Below are 9,323 nucleotides of genomic sequence, written 5' to 3' on the forward strand. Positions count from 1 at the left end.
TGCAGCTCCTCTTTTCACCCTATGTGTTGTACGCTCCGCTCTTGAGCTACAGAGTGATGCATCTTACTTGTACAAAATCTTTGTTGGGAGTTGCACATGCGCAGTTCCCAGGTAAGGACTACTAGCCAATCAGAAGCAGAGAAGCGCGGGTCGTAAGAAACAAGGTAGTGTGATCCAAATCAAAGCCGCTTCAGACTGTGACTGTAACCTAGTAGATGGTATAAGTTATTACCAGTCCACAACCACACATCATTGGTCCACATCTTACCATAAACCACTACAAAAATCACAAATACAAAACACAAACAATCAAAAATACCATATTTCAACTCAATTTTCCATAAAAATTGGCCAAACAATTTGAACATTTGCTCAGTAGCTTTCACATCGGGTGTAACGTTAGCATTATAGTTATAACTTTAGCTGTGTTTGCCAACGTTTACAACAACTCCGCACTTGAACAGTCTGTGAAGTTACATTGCTGTGTTTATTTTAAATATATTGTGATTGTGAATTTCCAGGCCCAAACAGAGTTGGAGTTACATCGTCTTTTAGGACTAAACGTTGAACTGTTGCCGGTTTTCTGACAATCTATGCCGCCTTGCCGAAAAATGCTACCATAGCGCAAATCGATAGACTCGACTCAACTCGGCCCTGCTCCGTTTTCCATTGCAGACAGTACCCAGAGATAGTACGTAGCTTGTTTGTGGCGTCGCTATGACGACGCCACACACAACTGCCGCAACGTAATGTTCAATGCGACACACACACCAGCAATCCACACAGCTTTCTCTTTTTTAAGTTAAAACGTTTCATCATTACTCAGAATGTAAAGACAGATAAGCGGTATGAAAACCTTCCAGCTGTGTTTTCCTCTGCCGTTGTTGCTGCAGCGGTCTGTGTGACGGCGGGAGCAGAGGGCTCTGTGAGTGGGCGGCTGGCCGGCCTCACACGCCATCACTTCTCGTAAAACTGTCAATATTCGAAATCTACACAGCTGATTTCTCACCTCAAAACTTCTCAGAAGTGGATTTAGTGATGAAATTACATACGAAAACTGTAAAATATAAAACTTTCTGTTGCTGGCCTTGGTCTGGTACAGGCAATCCTGATGCAGTGAATATTGACGATTCTCTCTGACCAATCAGCAGTCTGTCGTGTTTTCACGTTACATTTTAGTATCCCTCAGCTCGCTTGGAACCTCATGGAGGTGAGGTGATACGAAAAAAAGTACCTGGAAGCAGGTACAGGTGCAACATTTCTACAATGGAAAACCAAACAAAGGCGTGTCGAGACTCAGACTAGCTTGGTTTGAGGGAGTGCCTGACCCCGCTAGCCGCTTGGCAAGCTTTATGACGTGTTGTCATTGTGACGTCACAAGTAAAGTAAGTGAAGAGCTGGACTACAAACGAGCTGTTTTCAAGCGGTTCAGAGCAGAGCTTTCTGTGGGAGATGGGAACTCCCTTTGGGCTGGACTTTGGACTTTTTCACTTTGCAAACCTGTTACATGCACAAAAAAGATCTATAACTCAATAAAGGAGAGGGGGAAAGCCAAAAAGCATTATACCACCTCTTTAAACATTTAGAGAGATAAATATATATGTAGTTCCTATCATCCAGCTCTAACATCAAGCTGTTTAGATTTAGCCTCCCTTGAATTCAATTACTAACCTTCAAAAAGACAAACAACAAGGTAGCAATTGCTCAAGCCCTCAACAGACCCTAAATATGCATGTTAGCTTTTAGCTGTTGGCAAAACATGCTTATTTTCTACAAATAAAAAACTCAACACCTAGTTATGTGCTCAAATCACTGGATGCACACTCTTGATGTTCCCTTGAGAAGATTTAGTGTATAGCGGGGCATTCCCTCTGTGTGTCTAAAATGATCTTCAGTATTACCTTCAAGTGTCACTTGTTTTGAAAACAGTTCAAATTTAAAAGACTACAGTAGCGCACTTTGATGTTTGAATATTTATTTAGTGAGAGTTTATTCCTTCAGGAAAGAGTGCAACATATGGAGGAAATTATTTCACAGGAGTTTATTGAAGCTCTGTTTCAGTGGCATTCAGCTGATTGTTTTTGATCATGTGTGCACACCTGCGTGCCTGTTTGCATGGCCCTTATTATGTTATGGTGTGTGTTTGTGTGTGTCTTTCTCTAAATGGACTGAAATAAGTCTCATGCCAGTAACTCTCTGGAGGAATAGATGACTCCACTTTCATCTGTCTAGCCCTCTCTCTTTCTCTCTCACACACACCCACACACCCACTAACCCTACTGCAGTATTTTATACTTCATCTCCATTTTTATCCTTTGGTGAACTGTGTGTTTTCACCCACGTGCCTTCTGACAGCTTTCTGCGCTGCCTATCGATTTGCCCCAAAGCAGCTCCCATCTCTGTCTGTCTCTCGTACTCTCTCTCCTTCGTTTTTCCCCCCTGTTTTATTATCATATGCTGATTGCAGGGTTAGGCTGCATTGCAGTTTTTAATCAGTGGAGAGATACCCAGTCCCCCACACAAGCCTTTTTTGGACAAACTAGAACACACTCTGTAATTGCTGTTTGTCCTATAGAACTGTGCATAAGACTGTGTTCTTGTACAGCTTTAAAAAACTGACATTTTAGTCACTATTCTTAGTTTAAGTGAAGGCACTCGTCAATGGTGTAATAAAACGTGTTTGTGTGTGTACAGGTGCATCTCAGAAAATTAGAATATCGTGAAAAAGTTCATTTATTTCACTAATTCAACTTAAAAGGTGAAACTAATATATTGTATAGACTCATTACATGCAAAGTGAGATATTTCAAGCCTTTATTTGATATAATTTCGATGATTATTGCATACAGCTTATGAAAACCCCAAATTAAAAATCTCAGAAAATTAGAATATTACATGAAATCAATAAAAAAAAAAAAAAAGAAGGATTTTCAAAACAGAAATGTCAGCCCTCTGAAAAGTATAATCATGCATATGTACTCAGTACTTGGTTTGGGCCTCTTTTGCATGAATTACTGCCTCAATGCGGCGTGGCATGGATGCCATCAGCCTGTGGCACTGCTGAGGTGTTATGGAAGACCAGGATGCTTCAATAGCGGCCTTCAGCTCTTCTGCATTGTTCGGTCTCATGTCTTTCATCTTTCTCTTGGCAATGCCCCATAGATACAGTTCAGGTCAGGCGAGTTTGCTGGCCAATCAAGCACAGTAATCCCATGGTCATTGAACCAGGTTTTGGTAGTTTTGGCAGTGTGGGCAGGTGCCAAGTCCTGCTGGAAAATGAAGTCTGCATCTCCATAAAGCTCGTCTGCTGAAGGAAGCATAAAGTGCTCTAAAATGTCCTGGTAGACTCTGGACTTAATAAAGTACAGTGGACCAACACCAACAGATGACATGGCTCCCCAAACCAACACAGACTGTGGAAACTTCACACTGGACTTCAAGCATCTTGGATTGTGTGCCTCTCAATTCTTCCTCCAGACTCTGGGACCTTGGTTTCCAAATGAGATGCAAAATTTGCTCTCATCAGAAAAGAGGACTTTGGACCACTGAGAAACAGACCAGTTGTTTTTTTCTTTAGCCCAGGTAAGATGCTTATGACAAGAGGAATACGACATTTGATGCTCATGTCCAGGGCCCGTCTGTGTATGGTGGCTCTTGATGCAGTAACTCCAGCCTCAGTCCACTCCTTGTGAAGCTCCCCCACACATTTGAATGGCCTTTTCCTGACAATCCTCTCCAGGCTACGGTCATCCCTGCTGCTTGTGCACCTTTTTCTTCCACACTTTCCCCTTCCACTTAACTTTCTATTAATGTGCCTTGATACAGCACTTTGAGAACATCCAACTTCTTTTGCAATTACCTTTTGAGGCTTTCCCTCCTTGTGGAGGGTGTCAATGATGGTTTTCTGCACAACTGTCCTGTCATCAGTCTTCCCCATGATTGTGAATTCCACTGAACCAGACTGAGAGACCAATTCAAGGCTTAGGAACCCTTTGCAGGTGTTTTGGATTAATTAGCTGATTAGAGTGACACTTTGAGCCTACAATACTGAACCTTTTCACAATATTCTTATTTTCTGAGATTTTGAATTTGGGGTTTTCATAAGCTGTAAGCCATAATCATCAAAATTATATCAAATAAAGGCTTGAAATATCTCACTTTGCATGTAATGAGTCTATATAATATATTAGTTTCATCTTTTAAGTTGAATTACTGAAATAAATGAACTTTTTCACGATATTCTAATTTTCTGAGATGCACCTGTGTGCGTGTGTCTGTTTCTTTCTAAAGCTATAATGGCTAATAATGTCATGAAACATCAACACACTCAGCAATTGATGAATGAACAAATCACAGCAGTTAGGAACATGCAATACCCATTTTACAGTATCACTTTACACATATGGAACAAGATACACACAAGCCCCCACAGCCACTGAGGTTTCCACTTTTCCAGTGTTGAATAGTAAAAGGTTGTCAAAGGGCAATAATGTAGCTGCTGGTACCTACTAGTTGTCATGTTTCATTTACTGCAGCCTCCCCGTCTGCTGACTTCATTTCCATGTTTTTCTTCTCGCTTTCCGTTCATTTTGCTAAAAGCACGGCTACTTCCAGTCACAGTGGGCGAGCATGTAGCATGTGGTCGGCATAATTTAACAGCGCTGTTTCCTGTGCCAGCAGGGAAAAAAAGTGTTTTTGAAGCTTGAAATTATAGGCAGTGAGAGCTAGCAGCTTTTTGTTTGTGTGTGTGCTTTCATGCCTGTGTGCATGTAATGCTCCTCTTGTTGCACAGCATTGTTTATATAGGGTATTGTACTGTTCGTTGACCCTCTCGGTATCAGTGGTTGCAACTGACATGAATTGCTGTGCTGACCAAAATTACAGTTGCAATCAAAATGATTCCACCCCCATTGCAAATCAGGTTTATTGTCAAAATGGACAGACTTTCAGCTGTTTGCAATGAACAAATCAAACAAAAGCAATTGAAATAACTCAACACAACGAATTCTTTAAGTGGTTTCCCAAAATTCAACTGAAAATGCAACTTATAATGACTTCTCCAGTCTCAGAATTATTCAACCCCCTGTATAGAATACCTCACAACAGCACAAATATGCACAACCCCATGCCCCATCCGTTTTTAAAAGTCCGAGTTTTAAAACAAATACGATCTCCACACCAGCATTTTAGCTGCGTATCAGAGTTGATCTCAACTGAAACGACTGAAAACGCACAGCAAGTGGCTGTTGATGTACACTGGGCATGCACGTGCCTGTGTAAACATAAAGCAGATGGTCTCTCTCTCCCTTAGTTACAGAAGATTTGGCGAAAGAATAAAGTACTACAGATGAAGACCCAATCAGAGAGCCAAATGTGAGCGTCTGCGTCATTTTTTCTAAACTCCTCCATTTTTGCCCGTCCCCACTAACATGCTCTGCTGAGTTTTAAAATGTTTTCAAACTTCTCCTTTTTAGTTCTTCGTTTTCTCCGTTTTAGTCTGGACAGGAGCTGCAAATGTAGCAAAATGTCTCTGTTTTAAAACTAAAATGCAGTAGTGTGGATAGGGCCTGAAGTACACTTGATGCAACTAATCAAGGGCTTCATTAGCTTAGTGAATGCAGACGGTTAGCATGCCGGAACTCCAAGACGTACACAACTACTGACCCAAAAGCACAAGAGAAGTCTGCTCCAATATGCTCAAAATCATAAATAAGCCATAGAAGGTTTGAGATTATGTTCTGTGAAGTGATGAAACAAAACTAGAACTTTCCAACACGATGAATCAGCGATATGTCTGGAGGAAGAAGAATGAAGCGTATGTAGTATTCTGTAGTATGGTGGTGGCTCAGTGATGTTCTGGCGTAGGGCTGAACAATTAATCATTTTCAAATCAAAGTTACGATTTGAAAGAACGCGATTAGCTAATCGTGAAGATGTAGGTTAATTATACAGCGCCTCTGACCCATTTTAAACAGTCATGCAGTCACAAATTCATTCTGTTGTCATCCTTGTGTGACAGATCTGCTCGTCAATCACAAGCACCATGCGTCTCTTGTTACGGTCCTACTCACTAATCAGAGCGGGCACAAAGCATGTACATTTTATAATAACGAACTAAACTAGAGGATAGTGATGGCAAGTTCGAATCTTTTGACAGACTCGTTCATTCAAATCTCGTTCATTAAAATGAACTAATCTTTTTTTGAGTCATTTTGTTCATTTCATTCATTTGAACTAGGCTGGTTATTGCGGCGCTGCAGCCCTCTAGTGGGCGAAAATTCACCTCTTGATTACTGTATATCATCATTATATAAACCCCCCTGGGCCCACAACCAAATTCAAACCATGTAAAAACCACAGAAATATGTTGTCAATATGTAATCACCACTAGTCCGGCTAAATCCTTCCATTTTCACAATCTTTCCCGAGTAGTATACAACCAGACCAACCATATAAAGGCTTATGTATATAATTACTATCATTATCTCTAAAGTGCTCATTCATACAGCAGCCTAACGTCCCTATCCATGAGTAAAATATTAATATCATTTTTGCAGTAAATATATTGAAGTAATAAGCTTGATACACTATATGAATAAACACACTCTTATTAAAATTCAACTCATTTAATAATAATCTGGATCAAGCCACCAAGTTCTTAAAGAACTCCAGCACAGAGAGGAACAGAGAAATAAACACATGTAAACGCAGCAGTTTGGCAGTTCTGGACGCAGAATGGGCCACATCAGGTCCTGATTCTGCAGACAGAGAAACACACATGAGCACATCGCTCTCAAACACTGCAGGTTGTTCACCAGTCACGAGCTGTGAAACAACAGCACGGCTCTGTTTGTAAATAAAAAGGAAAAGTTACGTTGCGTTCTCTGGTGGACCTGGATCAGCTGTTAACTGTTTACAGAGCTAACGCTAACGTTGCTACGTGGCTGTGTTTTAATGTTTTAATGACCGGGTCCGTTTGTTTTGGAGAGGAGACGACCTCTGAGGTAATTCGGCTCCAGGTAGAACCCTGTCAGGGCTCTGAAGTGGACCCAGAACAACTCTCATCAGCTGTTAGCTGTATTGTTAAACTCTAGCAGGACTAAAGTTACTGCAGCTGTGTTAAAACTATAACTTAGCACAACATAACTGCGCTGTAATAACATTATGCTTTATAAAATGTCACAAAATAGATATTAGATATAATATCAGTCCAGTGACTGTTACCTGACAGCCAACCTGCCTCTCATCCTCCGGCGCTGGCAGTCACTCAGCCTGCCGAGTGAACGAAAGACTGAGGAGGACCCATGTGAGCGGTGAACGAGTCGTTCATTCCTGCTCCACAGTAGGAGCTGTCACGTGACAAATGAACGACTCAGACCTTGAGACCCACAGTTGAGAGTCATGAACTAATCAATTCTGTTTCCTGTGCTGATGGAGCCCATGCAGCTGCCGTGTGACGAGTGAACGTAAGAGTCCAAGATCCTTCACGCATGCGTGAACATGAACGAATCACTCACTGACACAACCCGTTCCTCCCGAGTCATACACACGATTAGGTCTTATGAACGAAACGTTCTTTGAACGACACAACACTACTAGAGGAAAACATGTTAATGGAGCCAGCCGAACTGGCACAGGCAGAGGCCATGCCGTGATTTTGTTCAGCGTCGACTCACACTGAAGTGTTTCAGCAGCGGAGCATTTAGCCCTACATTGCTGACGTGTTGTTAATTTGTCCTTTTATGTGCTTCAGCTACAGATAACAGCTCTCTATGAGCCCGTTTCGCTTTCTGCAGTCTGATTTTGCTTATTTGTTCAGTTGTCCTTGATTTTTGGGCTTCTACCATGGTTAAGCAGCTACGTAGTTAAATTGTTTATTTGTTTTTTTTGTCTGTTTTAACTGTGTTTATTGTTGAAAATTCACCGGATTCTCTATGCCATTCTGTGACTTCCTGCCTGGTTCATCTGCTCCGTGCTGCTTGACATGGCTTCAGTCAAAAATAGACTGGCAGTGAATATTGAACTTCAATAAAAAATCTCAAATTGAATCGTAATCGCAGAAAAATCGCAATTAGATTTTTTTCCCCAAATCGTTCAGCCCTACTTTGGGGCTGCTTTTGCATCCTCTGGCGCTGGATGGATGCAATGAAGTATCAGGATACCCTAGGAGAAAACGTCATGCTGTCTGTGGGGAAGCTGAAGGTGTCATTGGACCTTCCAACTGGACAATGATCCCAAGCATACCTCAAATTCCACCTAGTCTTGGTTGCAGAAGAAGTCCTGGAAGATTCTACTGTGGCCATCACAGTCACCTGACTTGAACCCCATAGAAAATCTCTATTGGGATTTGAAGAAGGAAGTTGGAGCACACAAACCCAAGAATATCACTGAACTGGAGGCCATTGCTCATGAGGAATGGGCAAAGACTCCTCAGGAGCGTTGCCAGAAGCTGGTGTGTGGCTATGCATCTAATTTGCAGCAGGCCATAACCAAAACGTGCTCTACTAATTACTAAAGATGCTTGCCATTAAGGGGTTGAATAATTTTGAGACTGGAGAAGTCATTATTGCATTTTCAGGTAAGTTTGGGTAAACAACTTGAAGCGTTTGCTGTGTTGAGCGATTTTAATTACTTTTGTTTCATTTGTTCATTGCAAACAGCTGAAAGTCTGAATTGATTGATTGCAACTATATGTGTTTTCGTGTGTGTGTGTGTGTGTGAGAGAGAGAGAGAGAGAGAGTGCATTTGCTTTTTCAGTTGAACATCTTTGTTTTTATGTGTGTCTGTGGACACAGACGTGCCCAAATTTGTTGGTACCCCTCCACAAAAAACGAAGAATGCACAATTTTCACTGAAATAACTTGAAACTGACAAAAGTAATTGGCATCCACCATTGTTTATTCCACATTTAATAGAAATCAGACTTTTCTTTTGATTGTTTATTCAACATAATATTGTAAATAATAAAACAAATGAAAATGGCATGGACAAAAATGATGGGACCGCTAACCTAATATTTTGTTGCACAACCTTTAGAGGCAATCACTGCAATCAAACGTTTTCTGTAGCTCTCAATGACACCTCTGCACCTGTTAACAGGTAGTTTGGCCCACTCTTCCTGAGCAAACTGCTCCAGCTGTCTCAGGTTTGATGGGTGCCTTCTCCAGACTGCAAGTTTCAGCTCTTTCCATAGATGTTCGATAGGATTCAGATCAGGACTCATAGAAGGCCACTTCAGAATAGTCCAACGTTTTGTTCTTATCCATTCTTGGGTGCTTTTAGCTGTGTGTTTTGGGTCATTATCCTGTTGGAGGACCCATGAC

General features: G+C 41.4%; 1 protein-coding gene across 1 annotated transcript in view; it reads left to right on the forward strand.

The window, feature by feature from the left end:
* The window catches only part of LOC123978219 (neuroblastoma-amplified sequence-like), a 113,242-nt gene that overhangs the window by 77,070 nt on the left and 26,849 nt on the right, over nt 1–9,323 (forward strand). The window lies entirely within an intron of this gene.

The sequence above is a fragment of the Micropterus dolomieu genome, linkage group LG10 (genome assembly GCF_021292245.1).
Source record: "Micropterus dolomieu isolate WLL.071019.BEF.003 ecotype Adirondacks linkage group LG10, ASM2129224v1, whole genome shotgun sequence".
NCBI lineage: Eukaryota > Metazoa > Chordata > Actinopteri > Centrarchiformes > Centrarchidae > Micropterus > Micropterus dolomieu.